Source organism: Vigna unguiculata, chromosome 11 (assembly GCF_037176805.1).
Source record: "Vigna unguiculata cultivar grain cowpea cultivar isolate G323 ecotype 2 chromosome 11, ASM3717680v1, whole genome shotgun sequence".
Classification (NCBI taxonomy): Eukaryota; Viridiplantae; Streptophyta; class Magnoliopsida; order Fabales; family Fabaceae; genus Vigna; species Vigna unguiculata.
Window position 1 is genome coordinate 4465489 of NC_140802.1, and position 23653 is coordinate 4489141.

At 27.7% G+C, this 23653-nt stretch overlaps 1 long non-coding RNA gene and 2 other non-coding genes across 3 annotated transcripts; 2 read left to right on the plus strand and 1 right to left on the minus strand.

Moving 5' to 3' along the window:
- Positions 1-7331: 7331 nt before the first annotated feature.
- Positions 7332-8489, minus strand: LOC146880890 (uncharacterized). The gene is made up of 3 exons (XR_014986223.1): positions 8223-8489; positions 7989-8074; positions 7332-7895 (listed from the first exon to the last, which is right to left on the minus strand). It is a non-coding gene; the product is annotated as an uncharacterized LOC146880890 (long non-coding RNA).
- A 2788-nt stretch (positions 8490-11277) lies between these two features.
- Positions 11278-11361, plus strand: TRNAL-CAA (transfer RNA leucine (anticodon CAA)). The gene has a single exon. It is a non-coding gene; the product is annotated as a tRNA-Leu (tRNA).
- Positions 11362-12301: 940 nt separating this feature from the next.
- LOC146880891 (signal recognition particle RNA) lies at positions 12302-12607 on the plus strand. The gene has a single exon (XR_014986705.1).
- Positions 12608-23653: the final 11046 nt, after the last annotated feature.

A 23653-nucleotide genomic window follows, 5' to 3' on the forward strand; every position in this document is an offset into this window, starting at 1 on the left:
GTTCACAATCTCTTTACCTACAACCCTAGTTCCATTGGATGGAATTTGATTAATCATATTAAGTAACAAACAAATTTTACAATATGGTTTGATGTGTAATCATATAATTAATGAAAATGCTTTCATAAAGTACATTTCACAAGAGTTAAACCAAACATAAATTGTTAACTCATACAATATAACACAAATAAAAATTCTTAACAAGTAACTAAGGATAACAATGCGGTCCGTCAAAGGCCCATTTAGGCCCGATTTGTATAAGGTCCGCACATCGATGGTTGACCTGTCTTGCGCCGCACAATTTATGCGGGCTGTAATCATTGGTCCGCCCCACACATCATTTGGCTCGCGGGTTCGTGGGCTAGTCCTTATTTATTTATTTTTTTGAATTCTTATGATAAAACTTTCAATGTTTAAAAATTGAGAAACTTTAAGAAGTTCACAAAATTAAGTAAAGACTTTGGGGAGTTAGATGATAAATTGATAATTCAACATTTTCATCATATTCATACTATAACATACACAATGTATTCTTTAAATTTTAGCACATTAAAAAAATACATAATACTTGTCTTTTCCAGTTATACAAGAATTTGGAATGTTAATGCAAAAATCCATTAAAAAAATTAATATACACAAGTATAAGTTTTTTTTTTTATATTTTATGTAGGCTTGTGGGCTGGCCCACACGACCGCATGCTTATGTGAGCCTGCAGGTTCACTATCCTGACCCGTCCCGCGTTTTTTTCGTAGGCCTGTTGGCCGACCCGACGCCAGACCCATATTGCCATCCCTACAAGTAACTCATTACAACAAATATTCTTATTAACATTTTTTTTTGTGTGTTATACGAGTACTCCTAATAATTCTAGGCTAATCTTCTTAATCTACAACAACTAAAAAATTATTTCACATGAGTGTTTTGTTATTGTTATTCGTGACTTTCAACCAAACGTTTGAATGAATACAAAATAAACTTTGAGAAAATAGGATTAGATAAACGTGTAACATCCTTCATTCAAGATTTTACTTAAGAAAATTAATATGAAAACTTTAAAACATTTTTAATGAATCCAAGGACGAAGGATATAACTTTTTAAAAAAAAATAATAATAATGAACCAGTATATTCTCATCTACATTTGAGAAAAGAAAATTTACATCATTAGACCGTTAGTCATCAATAAAAAATGATCCTAAAATATATTCAATAAAATGTAAGAGATCTGTCGACAATTTCTTTTTTAAATCTGAATATAGCACTAATCTAAACGGTAAATAATTACGATAAAATTGAGTGTCAATATTAAAAGTTCTAATAAAAATGGCATTAAGTTTCCAAAGAGTTAGAAATTCCAATAAAAAAGTGACTTAGAGATGTTAAACCTCCTTTTCTGAATGGTGAATTAGAGGAAAAAAGTTATATGACTCGATTTAAATGGTGTGTTGTAGCTAGTCAAGAGAATAAAGTCTATAAACGTTTAAAATCTTTAAATGGGTTGAAAAAAGTATAAAGACAATGACATGAAAAACTTGATAATATGTTACTTTGAAATGATTTTTCATCTAATGATGTTTATAAATGTGTGTACGCTAAATCTGAAAATGGTGAATGTATCATTATATGTTTATACGTAAATAATATGTTAATTTTTGGTACATGCATTATATAGTGTTTAGAGCCAAATTATTTATAGGATCAGAATTTGAAATGAAAGATGTGAATGAAATTAATGTGATTTTAGGTGTTAGAATCAGAAGGAATGGAGATAATATATTACTATCTCAAGAATAACACAACAAAAAACTTAACCTATTTGTTTGTTTTCATTATTATACTCTTTTTAATTTATAAAATGTTATTTACTTAAAACTCTTCTTTATGTTTTATTACTGTTAACTAATTTTCTGAGGCAAACACCCAAGAACATTCATTGGTAGTCCAACTTCAGGACTCATACGAGAAAAATGAAAAAAATTAAATTTATATTTTGGATAACTTGTACTACTGTACTCTCTCGTGGATTTTATAAAGTTTATTATAAGCCTACGATGAGTTCATTAACAAACCAAATATGAATAAATTCAATCTTTTACCTACTCATCCCAATTATATAAGAATATGCATTCATAATATAATATCTAATTAAATATAACAGAATCCAACTACATAAATTATATCATTATAATTTGGATATTTTCTCATATATACAATTATAATTGATTAAATGATAAATAATCAGCAAAATAATTATAATTTTTTATTTATTTTGAACATCTCTTGTACACTTGAGTCTAGATTAAAAAAGGTTTATAAAAAAACATTTTTATGTATTCATTCAATTCTTATACCCACTCTTATATTATCGAGTTTTTTATGCTCATACCGACTTAAGTGTTATTGTCGATCTTCACCAATAACACAACAATAAACTCTTATAATTAAGTAGAGTTCGACTTCATTAGAATCTCTTTTTCACCTTGAGAGATTTATACTCTTTTTCGATAAAAAACATTTGATATTCAATGTGGGGTAGGTAATTTTTTCCAATACCATGAGTTTTATGATCCTTACCAAAAGTAGAATTGTCACGTCATTATTGGCAGTTCTTGAGATGGATCCATCCCACAATAGAACCTTAACAACTCATATTAATGTCATTCTTTGGAAAAAAATGAAGAAAATCTCCAAAATACAATATTAGAAATGCATAATAAATTTGATAAAGATATGGAGCTTTAAGGGAACCAATATAGAGTCAAATTGATTCAACATTGGAACGAGTTAAGTCAACATCAAAACAAGTTGCAGACTTTCCACGAACAATTGGTGGTATTCAACTAGGACCATACTACTCACTTGTCTGAACATGACAACTAACGTCGAACCCCACATGATAAACAAATTGTTGAATCTTGTACAATCCATAGATCAAAACCAATGGAGAACAAGGTTCAATCCAATCCATCTTGTTTATGTTTAGGCTACGATTTTATACATGTGAGCAAGTTTAACGTGATCTAAAATAAAAAATGTTGTAGTGTAAATGAAGACGAACATAATGAACATAATGATGACCTTGATGACAATGACTCAATGTCATAGTAAAAATAATTGTTGGGTATGACTCTATGTTTAGAACTTGGTGATACATGTTTAGCTTATGATTTATTAGGATTAATTGGTCTTTTGGTACTTGTATTCCTTTATGTGATCCAATTCTCAATTTTTTTGTTCAATTAAGTTCTTATAGTTGTTAAAATGATCTAATTAAGTCATTTTAGCTAGATTGACATTAACATCATGTCCGTACATGCATGTGTCAATTCTTAGTATTTTTGGTGATTTATTGTTAGTATGAGTGTCATGTGTTAGTTTCATTATCACATGATAGTGTCTTTTATTCAATTTAGTCATTATATATATGAAATGTTGACTCAATTGAATTCCTATATTTTAAAATTTTGACTCAATTGAATCCCTATATTTTAAAATTTTGACTCAATTGAGTCCTAATTTTAATTTTCAATTTAAATTTGAAAATATATATTTTAAAAAATGTAAATGTAAAGTGATATTTGTAAGTTTTAAATTTTAATATTTTTAATATGAGAAGTGTCACTTTATATTTTCATTTTTAATATTTGAAAAAAAAAATTAAGTTTAGAATAGGGATTTTTTTGTTGAATTTAAAAATGTAAAAAATATAATTAATTTGAATATTTAGATGGAGTGATTTAATGTATAAATTTTAAAAAATTATTTTAACAAGTATATATAAGTTGTAATTAAACTTAATTACTAATTTGGTCCCACGTTGGAGAGGAACAAAGATACTACATTTTAAAAAAAGATTGAAATTCAATTGAGTCAAAATTTCAAATATAAAAACTAAATTGAATATAAGACATTATCACATAACACTAATACTAAAACTAATATGTGACAAGACAACAAAAACATACCTTAGTTGGTTTGTAAGGGGCCCATGATCCCTCTTAACATGTTTTTTCATACATTAGTTATACAAATATTGATTTAATTATAAATAAAACTTTAATAATTGAATTTAAAAAGATAATAATATTATCGCCATTTTACTTACTTACTACTAATCAATAATTCTGTAACTAAATTGCCACTATAATATATCCTATAAAAATTAATTTAAATTTTTAACTTTAGTATTTTTTTAATACTCCTAATTATTCAAATTCTAAAATCCTATCAATCATATTTGATTTATATCAATCTTCGAAAAGAATTGGAAATACATTTTACTTGAACAGAAAGATTTTATTTTTGTCAAACAAGATTGTCAAATAAAAGGGAAGATAAATTTTTTGCACACAATATAATTATTCACATTAAAAAAATATAAATGAAAATTTTAGTTTTGGCTTAATTATTAATGGGTTCAATAATTTAAAAATACAAAAAAATAGATATATGCAATTTCTTTTATAGTTATAATTATATTAAATTATGTATTTATTTTTGTTGTATTAGTGATAGTGATAAATATATAAATTTTGATATATTGTTTTGGCTCTCCAAAGTTATTGATCAAGATACGCTACTACACGACAATGACCTGACATGTGACTTTTTTTAAAAGAGAAAAAAAAAACATTAAAAATTAAAAAGAAAAATAGTATGAACGAACACGTGTCATGTACATACACTACTAGAATTTCTATTATTTCATGCGAATTTTCTTGCAGATTTTTTACAAAAATTTGCAGGAAAAGGGTTTCCTGCCATTTTTTCTATAAATTTTGATCGGCAAGTAATACCTTCGTGGATAATTAGTTACCGTGGAATTTAAGAATTCACACGAAATTTCTTGCAAATTTTTTTATAAAAAATATTCGTAGGAAATTTTCTTACGAACAAAAATTTGCAACAATTTTTCCTGCGAAAAAATCAAATTAAAAAATCACAGGTACTTTTTTCTGCAAATTTACATTTCGCAAATAATTTTTCTTGTATATTTTAAATTCGCAGGTAATTTCTTGTAAAAAAAATTGTAGGTAATTTTTCCTGCAAAAGTAGATTTATAAGTATATTTTTCTACTAATAATTTCGTAGGAAATTTCGCAAAATAAATTATAATAAATTTTAAAAAATATTTATTATTTTTATTTTTATTATTTTTAAATGTCAAAATAAGTTATGAATGATTTATTTATTTTATTTTTTGTTAATACCTAAAATTAAATTATGAAATTTGTACTTGAAATAAATAAAGAGAATATTAGTAGTAGCCAAATATTTCAATAACTTAAAATATTTTCAACATGAATTATCAAAAACAATTAGTAGTCATATTGACAGTATTACATAAACTTAAAACACTAACTCCAAACCATTCGTGGAGATTTAATTACAAACTCTATACTAGAATAATGTTTGAAACACACACCCATGATGTTTAATAAAATTAACTTTGCCCTCAAAATTATATTGAAGATCTTAATAAAATTAAAAAAGGTTACACTACAAATATATAACAATAATTTTACAGTGATGCGCAAGGTTTCTTCTCTTCAAGTATCCACCAAAAGTGTATTCTTTGAAAAATCTGCAATCCAAGGTAATAGGTAACATCCCCTCCAGCTGTTGCAGCCCTGAAGTGTTGTATAATGTATTGTGCCGAAGATGAATAACTTAGCTATACAGAGGAGCATGATATAGAAATGATAAAGTCATCAACCATGAGTTACAGTGAACAAAAAGATTATGAATCAACTTTCTACTTTCATGTCAGTATTGGGCTCAAGTCTTTCTTCACCAAAATTGAAACAAAAGTTTATAACCGAATGGTAATGTAACCAAATTTGCTTCCCTAGATTACTGAACCATAATAATTATCCATGCTATACTCTAACATTTAGAGACTAAGTCGTTTTTTAGCTTCATGTGGTGTTCTACCCTTATGCTCATGGTTACCTTTTATCTTAATCAATTCCTTTCTTACCAGAAAAGGAAAATTATAGTGTTATAGAGTACAAATTTATATGAGAATGGTCCTAGATTATGTCCTTATGAAAAGCATAAACAAAAATTACTAAAAGAAAATCACTCTAACATGATAAAGACCATAAAACTAGAGGGGAAAGAACTCTATATCTAATTAACTGAGGAAGAGGAAGAGTGTATACACATTTCACACCTAGTGATTAGCCTAAACCCTAAACAACAATAATATATATATATATATATATATATATATATATATATATATATATATATATTCAAATAAATTTGTTTAGATTTAAATACCAAAACAATTATATTTCTTAAGCTCTAACTTGAATTTCTAATTCCTCATGAAGATAATATACAATTATATTTTATTTAGTTTAATTAATATGCCCTAATATTGGCCATTATAACAACTTAGAGTAGTTGTGACTATTCCCGTGGGACAAAGACTGTCCCATAAATTTTGGGAGCAATAAGTTTGGACGAGAACTTATAGTAGTCCTTCCCCTGTTTGGTTTCAATGGTCATTCCTCAATTATAGCAACCTAAGCAGAACAAGATAGAATATATGTGTTTGGCTTTGTGTTGGACTAAGAGAAGAGAAACTCACAACTTCCATGCCGGCGTCATAGTTTGTGTATTTATAATGCTATAATAAAGTATTGTTTACATGTGTGTGCATGTGTATCAATATGCCAGGGGTTGTTAGTTTTCAAATTGAAATATAATTAAGACAGAAAATATCTAGCTACAAGTCTAATGTCGAACCAGTTCATATTTTAAGGGAATAGTAAGAAAGACATATTCCTCAATAGAAAATAAACAACTAATAGCACAATTTATCAAAGAACCTCCGGTCCTCCATCACTTTCAATCCTCCAATGTAGTTATAGGTTGTGGCAAGCCAGATTATCATCTAATACAATACAAAATGAATAATTATAAACACGATAGTGGAAGTTACAACACAAGGAAGGAAAGCATGAGAAATAAAAATCTTAATAGTTATAAACATAAGTTCCACCCTTACATTCAATCATGCAAACAAACCCCATGATATACCTTCTTGAGAAAACTCCTAAAGTGCCTTTGTACCTCTTCTAGCTTAAGCTTAAGAATAGCAACATCTTAACTGTAATATGTACACCTGTTCCTTAGGAATTTAAAAAAAAATGCAAAAAGAGACCTCAATTACAAAGATTAGTAGAGTTCAAATAACTTATAAGTCACAAAATGACCTAGAGCCAACTTTGTTTTCACATTTTTCCCTTGTAAAGAAAATAAGAAAGTTTATATCATAGCAAAAAAGAGAATCGAAATATAGTAGTTTGTATGAAGTGCATGGGTTCAAAGAACAATTTATCTTAACAAACATTGTCATTACTCAAATGTAGTTCAAACTTCAAATTAATATCAATTCATTCTAATAGAATCCAAACAACAATAATCTAATCTTCCCTGCTTAATCTTGAACATGTGTCATTTTATCAAAGTTCATAAGAACTATTAAAAATTTAAGATATAGAACTCTGTATTTTGAAATTGTCACGAGCTCTCAATCCCAAATGTAAAGGTGTTAAGTGAAGATTCATGAACGGTTGTTATATTGCATCTTTAACAGAAATGATTAAAAAGAAGAATATACCATAACCTTGCAAAAAATCTTACATAAAAATGCAAACAATTAGCTTCCAATCACTAAAAAACTTAAAAAAAAAATGTGCATACGTTCATCCAAAACAAATTCAGATATACCCGACCACTGGTAAAAGTAATAGAGCTATTTGGCATCTGAAATAGTCATCAACCCCATTTTCCACCAAATCTCACTAACCCTCTGGCTTCTCTCTCCTCCACCGTGGACACACTGCTCTCCAGCACAGGCTCAATGGCCACGGACGACAGCCCTAGAAAGCAATCACAATTCAGCCACAGAAGGCAAACAAACGACTAAATAACACTCATGCACATGAAGAGAATAAATTGATTGGATTAATTACCAAACACACAATCATTAAGTAACATCAAAACCTTGAGATCGCATGGAGAATTGAATAGTTCGGTAAATTCGTGAAAGATCTAAACTCTGTAACACAGAACACAATAAATAAACAAAACGAAAAAAAATAAAATGAACGAAAAATAAGAAATTTCACAAAATCCAGTATCGAATCTTCTGAAGCTTTATAATCGAAGGCGAAGAGAAGGAATTGGATCGGAGGAAAGTAAATTACCTCAATGTCCTTAACGATCCTTGGTGATCCTTGGCGAGAAGACCGTGTTGGCGTTCCTCGGGGAGTGCTCATACCAAATGTCAAAAGCATCTTCTTGATCGAAGTCTTTAAGTATCTTAAAGGAGAGCATGCGGTGGTGACGGAGAAACAACGCTAATGCCTTCGAATCCCATTGACAATGCTTTCCCCATTTCTCAATCACTCTCACATGTTGTATATCTCTCTATTCGCTTTCAATCCAGATCTAAACTGTGAAGAGAATGCGTGAGTTTGGTTGAATGTAGGTGTTATAGTTGATTTGTTAGAGAAAACAAAATACTCTATATTTTATTTTATTTTTCTGCGGAAAAATATCCATAAGAAAACGATAGATTTCCTGCCAATTTTAATTTAGTATAAAGATTATTTGCAAATTTCTTTTCCCAAGAAAACATGCACCAAAAACTTTAAAATACGACTTTTCTTGCTTCTTTTAATTCATAAAATACCTGTAAATTTTCCTGCCAAATTTTATTAAAATATTATAAAACTTATTTGCCAATTTATTTTCTCAAAAAAATGTGTATGAAGAACTTTAAAAAATTTGCGTCTTTTCTTGCATTTTATTTAACGTGCAAATTCAAATAAAAAACAAAAAAATTTCAGAAAATTTTGCATGAAGTTCCTAAAAAAAAATGTGAAGCAAAAATCAGTAAAAAGGTTTAATATTTTCTTACTAATTTAAATTTGCAGGAAAATTTGTAACAAATATAAAAGTTTTATGTGAAACTTTTTAGAAATTTAAATTTGCAAGAAAAGAATAATGTAACAATAAATTCATAATAAATTTTGCATGAAATTTTTATGAAAAAATTTTGCAACAAATTTGGCAGGTAATGGAGAAATTTCTAGTAGTGAGACACGACATTAATTTGAATATAATGGAAATGATTAATTGAATCATTTTTCAAATACGAGAACTTAATTGAAAAAAAAATTAAAGGACCGAATTGAATCATGTAAAGAAATACGAGGACAAAAAACCAATTAAGCCAATTAAATATTTACATTTTTATTGTGATAATTAATTACTTAATTTTAATTGTTTCATTTTTGTGTGCATATATGTCTTGACTTAAAAGGGTTAGGAACTTGCTTAAGTGAGATATAGGAACCCCAAAATTTAACACATATTGCGTAGTTCAAAACATTATGTGGAAAATTAGGTGGAGGTTACATCTAAGTAATCAGGTACTGAACTAGGATAATGAAAAACTGAATCTGGACAACCAAAAATTGAACCTGGACAACTGAGCTTGGACAACCAAGAACTCAACATGCACCTATACAATCAAGAACTAAACATGGACAACTAAGAATAAAATCTAGACAGATGACACTACAAGTCTTGAGTAACCAATTTTAGTGACCAAATGTTAGAAGTAGACTTTAAGCTTAACTCAAGTCCACAAAATCGACTTGTAAGGTGAGGATTGCATCCACTTATATATATATATATATATATATATTATAAATTGGCCTTATTCTCTAGTCGATGTGAGACTTTCAACACACCCCCTCATGCCCGCCAAGGTATATTGCTCTAATACCATGATAGAAGTGGGCTTTAAGCCTAACTCAACTTCACAAAATCAGCTTGTAAGGTGAGGTTTGCACCTCACTTATATATATATATATATATATATATATATATATTATGAAATTGCTTTATCTCTAGTAGATGTGGAACTTCCAATACACCCCCTCATGCCAAGGTATATTCATCTCGTGCGTGTGGGACTAGAAATTAGTAGGTGGTCCGTTAGCAGTCCGATAGCGGGTGGAATAGAATATCCAAGAAATTTTGTTAGGATAGGCTCTAACTTGACTTTGATACCATGTTAGAAGTGAGCTTTAAGCCTAACTCACTTCTAACACCAAAAGTTGTTAGTCACTTTAGTGACCAGTTTTGATACCGATTCACAAAGTAAAAAATTATTGATTATTAAAATAGTCACTATTATGAATAAAAAAATATAATTGGTCACTAAATTGATATTTAAAATTAGCTACCATGGTTTTGAATACCAAAGGAAATTGGTCACTAAAAATTAGCTACCAAAATGACTTAGTTTCTAAATTGGTCTTCAATTATCACTGACCAATTTAGTGATTAATTATAATTTTTTATTTATAATAGTGACTATTTTAGTAACCAATAATTTTTTATTTTTTAAATTGGTATCTAAATATGTCATTATAGTGACTAACAACTTTTGATTATTAAACTTGATTACTAATGAAACATTTTCTTATAGTGTAAGAATTAAACATGGAAAACTAAGAACTCAACATGCACCACAACTAGCTTTTGAAACTGCACAACTAGCATATGAATCTTTTGAACCAACTTTTTAATATACTCAACAAATTTCTAAATATGTTCAACCTACTCTTAATAAGTTAGGCTATCTTATTAAATCTAAAAATTTAGAATTAAATTAGAACAATTAATCGAGTATAATAAATAATGTAAATTAAACAAGCGATTTTACTAGCAAATCATATCATACTTTTTCTATGTTGTATGAGTTATTATAAAACTTTAAAAACCAATTAATAAGTTATGCTATCTTATTAATTCTAAAACTTTAGAATTAAATTAGAATAATTAATCGAGTGACTTAATAAACAATGTAAATTAAACAAGCGATTTTACTAGACAATCATATTCATAATTTTTCCTATTTGAATGCCATCAAACAATATTCCTTTTAGGGTTTCTTATATAGCCTTAGTAAATATATAAATATATTATATATGCGATAGGCTTATGAATTACATGTGTGTTAGGATGGCCGAATGGTCTAAGGTGCCAGACTTAAGTTCTAGTCTTCTTGAAAGAGGGTGTGGGTTCAAATTCCATTTTTGACATTTTAATAATGTTTTCTCATGATTTTTTGCTTGTAATATATTTTCTTTTTCATTTTATACTTTTTTAATTTATATTGGTACGCAAAAAGATAAAAGAGTCATTTTCTGAGTTAGGTAGTACAAGCTTGTGACTTACATGTGTGTCAGGATGGCTGAGTGGTCTAAGGCGCCAGACTCAAGTTCTGGTCTTTGAAAAAGGGTGTGGGTTCAAATCCCACTTCTGACATTTTAATAATGTTTTCTCATGATTTTTTGCTTGTAATATATTTTCTTTTTCATTTTATACTTTTTTAATTTATATTGGTACGCAGAAAGACTGTGTTTGTGTTCACACAGTCTTAAAATAGCAGTGAGTGCTTAAACTCCGGATGACCTACTCCTAATTGTGAAAGGGACCAATGGACTACCAGAACTTGAAAAGTGATTCATGAATGTTGTGCTTGAACCATCTACCTTTTTTCCTTTACGAAATCATGAATATTAGAAGCGGAGCAAACTATATATTAAGGCAATTTGTAGTATTGTACCTGTGAAGAAATATGCAAAATAAGAAATAACATAAGACATTCTTTTAGGGGTTACTTAAAAATCTAGTAAATAGTTGAAATGATCATATGTGTTAGAAAGATAGAAAGCAATGGATTGAGTTTTTTTTTTTTCATTTGTAATCTTTATGTTCTTCATTGACAAGCAGTGTGTGTTTAACTTTTACCTCTTTTCCTTTTCTTTTTTATCATAAAATAAGCTATCAAAAAGTAAAAATAGTTCATAAACCAAGAATATCCTTCATTAATCTTATAATCAGATATAAATACATATTTAAATTTTATAATTCATCTTTCAGAATTCTATTTTTTCAAAATATTTGATTGACAACCTAATTGTCCATCTACATTTAAAACGAGGACAAAAATAAAAATGGAAATTTGTAAGGGACATTATAGTATGAAACAAGAGGGAAAGAGAGAAACAGAGACGCTAACATGTGTTTATTAAAAAATTTAAAGAGATACAAGGTTGTGAATGTGTGTTAATGCATTTGAACCATACTTTTGCATAAGGGTTAGTATAGTTTACCATTTATGCAATGCAATGTAAAAGCCCCACATTGTGAAGAATGTGAAAGAAAAGAAACTTTATATAGTGGGTGAAAAGGTTGTGTTCTTGCCGAGCTAAGTAACAAGAGCTTGTAATCCAAGTGGAGGCATGAAGGTGATGGAACAACTTTGAGACTCCTTGGTTGGAGTTGTGGATGCCAAAAGCTGGCTTGCCCATTCCAAGTTGAGAGTTGGGTGATGGGACTTATGCGAAGGCATAGGTCTCATCTCTCTTAGACAAGAGGGCAATGCGTAAGGCTGGTTTCACAGAGCAGCGATTACCTCTACCTCCCAATAGTGGAGGGATAACAAGTGTTTGCAACCGCCCTCCAAAAAAATACCTAGGAAGCCTCACTTGCTTGGACCATCACCTTTTTTCATTTTTTATTCAACATTGTTTTACATTTGAGATATTTCTTACCACCTCTTTCTAATATCTATTTTTTTTAAATTGTTATAGTTGATTCTCTCAAAGTAACAGATGTGAATATGGTCGATATAACTTTTACAATGGTGCTTAGGTATGTCCACTAATTTTTTATACTATATTATTGCCAATTTATGATATACACAAAGTATACTAAAATCCACTTTTATACTATTAGTGACAAACTTTCTTTTTCTAACCAAAATATTCTTTTGTTCAAATTGTTTTAATGTGATTTAGCTATCTATATTTTTATATATTCTATACATTGTTTCAGAGTATTAATGTATCACTTTTATAGATTTAACACCCTTTAAGTTTAAGATGTAATAATTAAAACAAAATTAATGAAATAGGGTTGATATGTTTGAATGAGCATTTTTGAGTTTACATATATTAGTAAAAATTAAACTAAATTTTGTAGAATGACATATGATATTAAAATGTAAGAATTATAAATTCTACGATACTCTTACTTGTCACTATTCTAGATATATTTCTTGCAAGACCAATCCCACAACCAATTATAAAATTAGTAAGTTCTTGAATAATCCTCATACACCGAATGACCTACAAGATATAGCCAAATGTAACAAAACAAATAACTTAAAATTGAAAACTACTATAGGAAAAAAAAACTCATAAGAGTATAAGAAGATAAATTAGTAGATGTTGAATAAGTCTTGCATCTATAACCAACAAAATTATGGAACCTAGCAATTGAAAAATAAGTGTTGCAAGTTTTCAACAATCTATCTATTTGTTATTTAATAAACAAATTATAACATAAAAGAAGAAATAAATAGTTTATAAAAAAATAAGTAAATAAATTAATCATGACCAACACTACTAAAAAAATTTATATTTCCTACCAATTTTGTTTTGAAATTTTTTTATATGAAATACTTATTGATTTTGTTATGAAAAAAAATTTCTAAGAAATTGCTGCCAATTTTGTTGCAAAATATTTTGTATAAAACACTTTTCGCAACAAATTTTGTAGAAAATACTTGCAAATTTTATAATTTTGTAGGAAATAATTACCCACGAAAGAATTACCTGCCAATTAAAATTCTTAGAAAAAACAGTAGGAAAAAGTTTTTTCTTGCAAATGTTTTTAACAAATTTGCAAGAAAATTCTCATGTAATATGAGAATTTTTAGTATTGCAAAATGAACTTTTATATATTTAGCACCATTTGAAAATTTTCTAATTTTGTTTTGAGACAAAAAATATTTAAAATTAATCAAATTATTTAAAATTAAAAGGAAGTGTATATTTTATATTTACAAAAAGGTGAAAGTCTAACTTAATAGAACTTTAAATACCATTTTTCCATTTAAAAAATAATATAAGGCTACACATGCGATTACAAATGGAAGATTGAAAATGTGAAAAAGAGATTGGGAATAGATAAATAAAATATATTTTTTTTCTTAATTCCCTTTTTTATTTTTATTTTTTGAAAAAAAAAAATTAAAATTTGCAACGAAACTTTTATTTCTTTCTTTTTATTAAACCTATTTTTTTATTTTGCTAAAAATGATTTTTATTCAGTGCTACCTTTCACTTTCACATATTTGTACTGAAAATTTTGTAGCATAACATATGTAATTGTTCATATCCCAAAATTTAAACAAACAAGATGTTAAATTTCATATACATATATACTCTCACGCCACAAGTAAATCTATCAGAGTTAACACTCTGCATGTTTTAACTATAGTAGAACATATTTAATAAAGTAGTTCTTAAATTCCATTAAGGTGACTTTTAGGCTGTGTTTTTTTGAGAGGAAGGATTAGAGAAAGAGTGACAGGAAAACGATTAAAGGGTGAAGTTGGTGTTGTTTCTTTTAAATGATTTAGAGGTGATTTTAGAATGAATTATAGAATGAAGTCCGTGAAAGTTTGTGACTGAATTGACTGATGTGATATATTAAAAAAAACTTTTAATAGAAAAAAAGTTAGATTATCAAAATGTCCCTATAGTTATAGGTAATATAAAATTGGTTTAATTATGCTTTTGGTCCCCATTTTGGAGTCAAAATCTCAAAATGGTACCCAAATTTTTAAAAGTCTCAAAATGGTCCCCTTTCTTGTTGAAACGTCTCACGTTTGCCCTTCCCGTTAAGTCAATGTTGATGCGGGAGTGCCACATGTCAATTCCTCGATTTTTTTAATTTTTTATTAATTTTTTTTTGAATTTTTTTTATTTTTAATTTTTTTTTTGAATTTTTTTAAAAAAATCAAAAAATTGCCACGTGTCAAGCTGTCATCGTGCCACGTGGCAATGACAGTGACACGTATCATTTTGTTAGTCTCAATTTGGTCCCTTTATTTTAGTTTGTCTCAATTTATTCCTAATTTTTGTAAAAATTAGCAATTTTGTCCCCCTTCAAATTGAAACAAAATTTAATTTTATATAAATGTTATTCAAATATTTTTATTAAATTTGATATTTGTATTCAAATTGATATTTTTATTATATATTTTTAACATAGCTAAGTTTAGTTAAATTTATGTTTCACATTCAACTTTACTTAAAATTGTTTTAAAATTTTAAATTTATATGTGTTTTATTGTAACATGAACTAGGTAATTTATGAATTTTTTTCTATTAACATTATTTTCTATTAACAACTTTTAAACCATTTTAAATAAAGTTCAATGTAATATTAATTAAATGAACTTAATTTGGTTAAAAATATTTACTTGAAATATCAATTTTGATGGAAATATTTGTCTACATTTATACAGAAATTAAATTTGATTTCAATTTGGAGAGGGACAAAATTGCTAATTTTTACAAAAATTGGGACTAAATTGAGACAAATTAAAATAAAGGGACCAAATTGAGACTAAGAAAATGACACGTGGCGTAATACTGACACGTGTCACTGTCATTGCCACGTGGCACGATGACAGCTTGACACGTGGTAATTTTTTTAATTTTTTTAAAAAATTCAAAAATAAAAAAAATAAAAAAAAATAAATAAAAAAATTCAAAAAATCGAGGAACTGACACGTGGCACTCCCTCTAACAGTGTCAACATTGACTTAACGGCAAGGGCAAACGTGAGACGTTTCAACAAAAAAGGGGACCATTTTGAGACTTTTAAAAATTTGGGTACCATTTTGAGATTTTGACTCCAAAATGGGGACCAAAGGCATAACTAAACCTATAAAATTTTATGTAAATAATTTAAAATTATTTTATAAATTTTATTGAATGATTGAAAATATTAAAAAAATATTTATAAAAGATGAATAATACAATATATTTTGTATAAAAATAAATTTAATATATAAGGTGGAAAATAATTAATTTACTTGGAAACTTTTTTTTTTCTTTTTAATAGTAATTTTAGAAGTAATAATTTTTTATTATAACCATAATAAATTATTATTATCGTTAACATAGAATTAAGAAAGTGAACTAAAATCACCACGTGTATTGATTTTAATCGCTAAATCACATGTATCAAAAATTAAATAATGAAGGATAATTTGGTAAATATAATTGTATCATCCTCTAATCTCACTATAGATGGTGAAATTGAATTTTCAGTCCATCCCTAATCTCCTCCCATCATCTTGTATCACCTCTAAAAGAACACACAACTTACCTTCTAATCTCCTTTTCCTATTCCTTATGAATAGTACATTCACCCAAAAGAACACAACCTTAAATCCCAACTAAAGTTTTTATCAATAAATTCAATTTTTGGAGTGAGAATATATATATATATATATATATATATATATATATATATATATATATATATATATATATATATATATATATATATTACATATACATAAAGGTAAAGGTGGCATCAAAATTTTTAGCAAAAAAGCATATTGATATCAACTTGTTTTCATCACAACTTGGATTTTAAACATTTAATTAGTGATTCTTATGCCGAAACTAAGGCTTTTGAGCTTAATTAAGGAACTAATTTTTAGCATTAGAAAAAGAAAAAAACAAATTGCACATCCTTGAAATATCGAGGGTTGTACATGTAGTTTCAACAAAAACTAACACAATATAGTGCTAAGAGAACTCTGCATACCTTGAGTGTAGCTTACAAAATAAGTACAATAATTTCAAATTACTCTAGAGTAGTTTGATTTTGAGATAATGAGCAAGAAAAAAGATGAACAAAAGCTTAGAAGAAATAAAGAAAAATTGTTCTTAAAAATATAAGGGTACACACATGCAATCACATTAGCAGAGACTAAAACAAACAAGACTAATCTATTTTTCTGAAGCAAACAGATCTGATGTTTGAATTGTGATGCAATCTGATAATTTTATCTTATGAATTAAAAATAAGCAGCTTTAAGAGGTTTAGATTATTTTATTTCTAACCTTATTTTGAACATGGTGTGAACGCAATACAAACAAACCTTATTGTTTTTGATTATCTGTTTGCAGTTTTATAGATTTGATGAATAATTGAGATGTAAAGGAGGGAAAGAGTGAAGTTATTACTTTGTCACTCATCACAGTCTTTCCTTCTCCAGTCCCACATCAGACAGTTAAAGGAGGATCTTATTGTTTATAAACCTCTGGCAATCTATGCAGATTGCCGAGCTAGGTTGCGCTAGCTTGTAACCCTAGAGGGGGCATTAAGGTGATGGGACATGCGCTTCAAGTAGACTGAGTTGTGCTATGGAAGCTGGTTAATTCCAACCACCATGCGGAGGTTGAGTTAAACCAGGACTTTCTTGAGTATGTTCTTTTTATTTTATTTGTTGAATTTACATTACCATTAGAAATATGATTTTTTTTGTCTACTTTTTATTTTTTGACATTATCTTATTTATAAGATTTTAGAGTATTAATATGATTAGTGGCATTAATATGATTGATGTTGATAACCAACTCACCAAACTCTTTAGAATTCTTGAGACTTCACCCCTCTGTGAAGAGGTACATGATGTATCAAAAAGGGTGTTTTGTAGGAAGCACAATTCTTCAATTGACTAAGGATTTATTTGAGAATAATAAGGGTGTTTGTTGTATGTTCTGCGATCACTACACTCACCTTTTGTGGTCCAAGTGACACCCATCTTGACAATCTCGTGGGACAAACAATGTTTGGAGATGAAGCAGTTGTAGTGATCATTGGTTATGATCCAATTTCACAAATTGAGAAGCAATTATTTGAGCTGGTTTGGACTGCACAGAGCATTACTCCAAAGAGTGATGATATCATTAATGGTCACCTTGGTGATATGTGCGTGTATCTTAATTCAAAATTGATGAAAGATATTCTTTCTCTACCTGCTATTTTTACTTTCTAATAACTTATTTTAAACAAAAATAAAAGGACAAGAGTTAAAAGTTAAACCTACTTTGGTTCTTAATGAAGAACATAAAGATCAGAAAAAACTTGATCCATTTTTGGGCTTGTTTTGAATATGGTCATGATCACTTTAATTATTTACTAATTTATGGTGTAGTGTATGGTAACATCTATAATAATGTATGATGTTAATTCTTACTTTGCATCTTTCTTTTCATATACAATACTAGAGATTTTCTTAATAGATAATTTTCTCTATTTTAGATATTTATAATTTCATAAGACAATAAAATGTAGATAATTCAAGCACAATGTTTATTAATCACTTATCAAGTTTTAGTAACTTATTACTCTCTTTGGCATTTAGAATTCATTTAAGTGACTAACATTTTTGTAACAAATTTTCCCATCATAATTAGCGATAACACACAGTGTTTTTCTTTTGGATTATGTTGGTTAGGGAAAAAAAGAAAGATTTATAACAATATGTACGATGTTACAATCTCGATGATGTCATATTTTTTATCATGAAATTCCTCTCCAAACTTTAGGTGATGATATTTTGAAATACTATGTGATGAATGATCTTTGTCAAAAAATAAAAAATTCTTTAACGTCTAAGCAATTTTTATACCGTAAAATCAAGACAATCATTTCAACAAATGTAAGAATATATATGTTAATACCAACCTCAAAGAGTAAATATTTATAAAAATTATATCTTATTTATTAGTTCATCCAAGATCTTTTTAATCACATTATTTTAATATATTCTGAATCATATATATATATATATATATATATATATATATATATAATTGAAATGTTTATTGGCTTTGCACCAAATTATGGAAATGTTTAATTAATCTTCTTCTATTGTGGAGAAATAGTTGAGTATCAAAGAAGATTATCACATTTTCTTCTATCAAAATGCCATTTCAGATTATTTGTATTTTTTTAATGACAAACAATCGTTTCAACTTAGGTATTATAAGCAAGTACTACACCATCTACGTCTTCCAGACCATTATTTCCATCAATTTTTCTTTTTAAACCGTGATAAACCATATGTTGGATATGCCTTTAGTGAAGCAAACTCGTCTATGTATACAAATCATTGGGACATGCATGTATATTTTAGGATTCCACACCCATTAGACATAGAATTTTCTTCACCTCATAATTAGAATCAGGTAAAACGTTATTTTCTAGAACCATCTCCTTCAACAAATCCAACAATTCTATGAAAACTTTTATCGGTCCATCAATTCCTTGCTTTTAAACTGAACAATTTCAAAGTTGCCGACAATTGAGTAAATTTAACACATCCTGTGAATAACTATTCCTCTAAATCACAATTACGATAATCATATAAGATTTCTTCCCAATTCTTTTTCACCAACATCATGTATCATGTCCCCTAAATGACCACTCATCCATTCGTCTTCAGAATTTGTTCCTCGTGACATCATAGGCTAGTGTAATACTTCTCCATGCCAATTCCAAATTGTAAAACTCCTCACTATATACCAAAGATTAATAGATGATCACACATTGTGCCTAAGTCTTAACGTATTTGATTAAGACAATGAACACAAGGACACAAATATGTCCCGTTCACATAAATTGTATGTTCTTAAGCATATTTTGTGTTCACAAAGATTCATCCAAGTTTGATCGATATTTGTAACAAACTCCATCAATCTCAAAATTTTAACTCTCACAAGATGAGACTCTACCCATTAATATATATATATATATATATATATATATATATATATATTTTTTTTTTTTTTCTTCTTCATAATTTGCTAATACGTATACGAAGAAGTCTAACATAAAATATTTGATAAAGTTTTGGAAACATTTTACATTGGTCTCTAAAGTACACCAAATGAAAGTGATTACTCATGACCACATTCAAGTATTCAGAGGACAACACAAAATGGTCTGAATCGAAATATTATCAAATTTATATATAAACTTCAATGTACACATTTTAGCGAATTATGAAAAATAATTTTTCCAAACTATCCTATCGAATAATTTAAAATTTAATACAAACAATTAAAGTTTAATCATTTGTATTTAATTTCAAATGGAAACTAAGATCTGTTTAGTGTTTAGCTATAATGAACTTAATTATAAATTCTTCCAACATATATGATAATCAACTATAGGTTTGTTTTAGGATTCATAACCTTATCATAAGTGTCAGGATTGTTGAGGGGTCTAAGGTGCCAGACTCAAGTTCTGACATTTCTCTTTAATTTAAAGGATTTTATAATTTTTTGTTTTAGGCCTCCTAAACCATTGACTCGCTCAAGTAGTTAATTCTATAGTCAAACCCGACTCAAGGGTGAAAGGTCTTTGAAAGAGGGTGTGGGTTCAAATCCCACTTCTGACATTTCTCTTTAATTTAAAGGATTTTATAGTTTTTTGTTTTAGGCCTCCTAAACCATTGACTCGCTCAAGTAGTTAATTCTATAGTCAAACCCGACTCAAGGGTGAAATAAGTACTTGCATTATTTATGTCTGAAAAAAAATCCCTCAATTATTTTAATATTAATATTCGTCTATTAAATTAATAATAAAATTATGTTTAAGGAAAAAATGCCTCAAATATTTTTAGAATTAATATATCTCTATTAATTTAATTATAAAATTTTGTTTAAGAAAAAAAAATACCTCAATTATTTTAGAAAAATATACCTCTATTAAGTTTATTATAACTTTATATGTTTGAGAATAAAATATAAATAAATTATTACAAGTCTCTGTTAAGTTTTACTAATATTAAAAATTATATTGGATGAGTTAAAATTTTTAAATAAATTATAATTTTGGCTAGGAAAATGAGAATTATTAGTTATCTTTATTTTGATATAATTAATTTTGATTTCTATTTCTTTTTTTTTTTGTTTATATGTGACTTCTCATCTACTAATTTCACTCATTGTCTCTTCTTGCTTTCTTCTTCTATTCTAGACTTCTTCTTTTGAGGGTTTTGATAGATTCCATTTCTTGAATCTCATTCCAATCTTTTTATCCTCATTTGTTTTCTATTTTCGTTGCTATTATTTTTATGCTATTTGTTGAATTTGTATTAAGATTAGAAATGTGTTTCTTTTACTCGGTTTTATTTTTTTGGTACTTTTAAATTTATAGTTTTGACAGTTTTTCTTCAGATAATTTTGACGGGGAATTGAAATTTTTTCTTGGATGATTTGCAAAACTATTAACTAGGATTAGTGTCAAGCCTTTTGGTGGATAAAGGAGATGAAATCACTGATGAAATAAGATGAATACAAGTTGAAATTGGAAAAAGTAAAATGAAATTAATGATGATACTTTAATAGATAATTTTGAATCAAAAAAGTTTAAAAAATAAATTTAAATAAAAAAAATCATTTTTAAGTTTGTTTCTGACCTTCTAAACCTTTGAGTCGTCCCTCCTCGTATTGTGTGTTTTATGATTCTCATTTAAGGAACTTAAAAAAAAAGCAAGATTATATGCAAAAATTAAAAATTTTTGAGAGACAAAAAAGTTATTTATGTCTTTATTTAATTTATATTTACAGCGACATTAAAATAACAAAAAGTAAGTAAATTGAAAATTTCAAGAAAAACTAATTGATCTACATGTAAGTGAATAAAGTATATGTTAATTGGAGACAATATAAAAATAAAGAAGATGATTTAATTGGACTTTCTTTCGTCTTAGTTTCCCTTTGTACAGTAAAGAAATGACAAAAGCAATTGAAAATGGAATATGCTTTTACTGAAAGAGATAAATATGAGCAGTACTAGCTGAACAAAAACTGAAGAAAGTGGAATTGAGGCATAATAAACACATAGAATACGAGCATAATAGGAAAACTAAACATTTCAAAGTGCTTAATTGGAAACGACGAAGAGAATAACTCTAAAGGATCTGTGTGTCGTTGTTCGAAGTTAATAAGGTGTACGTTCATGTCCTTCTCATTGCGATGAAATGTCAAAAGTGCAGATTCTTTAGTGGTTGTTTTTTCAACATCTCAAAACACACAGGTTTTTCAAGAAAGCTCGTATTGTGCACGGTGCGAAGAACTACATGGGTTCTTCATTAATGATACTGGATAAGGTTGTCGTGTACACACAATCTTTAAAAGAGCAGTGAGTGCTTAAATTCTGGATGACCTACTCCTAATTATGAAAGGGAGTAACCGACTACTAGAACTTGAAAAGTGATTCATGAACATTGTGCTTGAACCATCTACCTTTTTTATTTTATGAAATCTTGAATATTGAAGTAGAGCAAACTATATATTAAAGCAATTTGTAGTATTGTACCTATGAAGAAAGATGCAAAATAAGAAACAATCCACTTATTATTTTGACCCATATTTGAAAGGTGCATTTGAACCATATTTTTTCATAAGGGTTGGTATAGTTTACCATTTATGTAATGTAATGTAAAAGTCCCACATTGTGTGGAATGTGAAAGAAAAGAAATTTTATATAGTAGATGAAAAGGTTGTGTTCTTGCTGAGCTAAATAACAAGAGCTTGTAACCCAAGTGGGGGCATGAAGGTGATGGATCAACTTTGAGGCTCCTTGGTTGGAGTTGTGGATGCCAAAAGTTGGCTTGCCCATTCCAAGTTGAGAGTTGGGTGATGGACCATCACCTTTTTCCAATTTTTATTCAACATTGCTTTACATTTGAGATATTTCGTAACACCTCTCTATAACAATCCACTTATTATTCTTCAAATTGTTTTAATTTAATGTAGTTACCTATATTTTTATATATTCTATATATTGTTTTGGAGTATTAATGTATCACTTTTATAGATTTAATAACCTTTTAAATTTGAGATGTAATAATTAAAACAAAACTATTGAAATAGGGTTTGATATGTTTGAATGAGTATTTCTTTAGTTTACATATGCCAGTAAAAATTAAACTGGATTTTATAGAATGACATATGATATTAAAATCTTTATGAGTTATGAATTCTACAATATGGTTATTTGTCATTATTCTAGATCTATTTCTTGCAAGACCAACCCAACAACCAATTAGAGAATTGGCAAGCTTGTCAATAATCCTTATACACCAATGACCTACAATATTTAGACAAATGTAACAAAACAAATAACTTAAAGTTGAAATCTACTATAGGAAGAAAAAAAATCTCATGAGAGTATATGACGATAAATTAGTAGTGATGTTGAATAAGTCTTGCATCTATAACCAAAAAAAATATGCAACCTAGCAATTGAAAAATATGTGTTGCAAATTTTCAACAATCTATCTATTGGTCACTCAATAAAAAAGATTATAACATAAAAGAATAAATAGTTTATAGAAAAATAAATAAAAAAATTTATCACGACCAAAGTGGATTTTTATATACTTAAGCACTGTATGAAAAATTTCTAATTTTGTTTAGAGACCACAAATGTTTAAAAATCACATTATTTAAAATTAAAAAGAAGTGTATATTTTATATTTACTAAAAAAGGTGAACATCGAATTTGGACTAATAGAACATCGAATACCATTTTTCATTTAAAAAATAATATTAATTTTCAACACGTTAATTTGGATAAGTTATTGGAGTGAGTTTGACATGTGAATTTGTTTATAGCAATTATTTTCATCTATCCACAATTAAGTCACATTAAATTATATAAC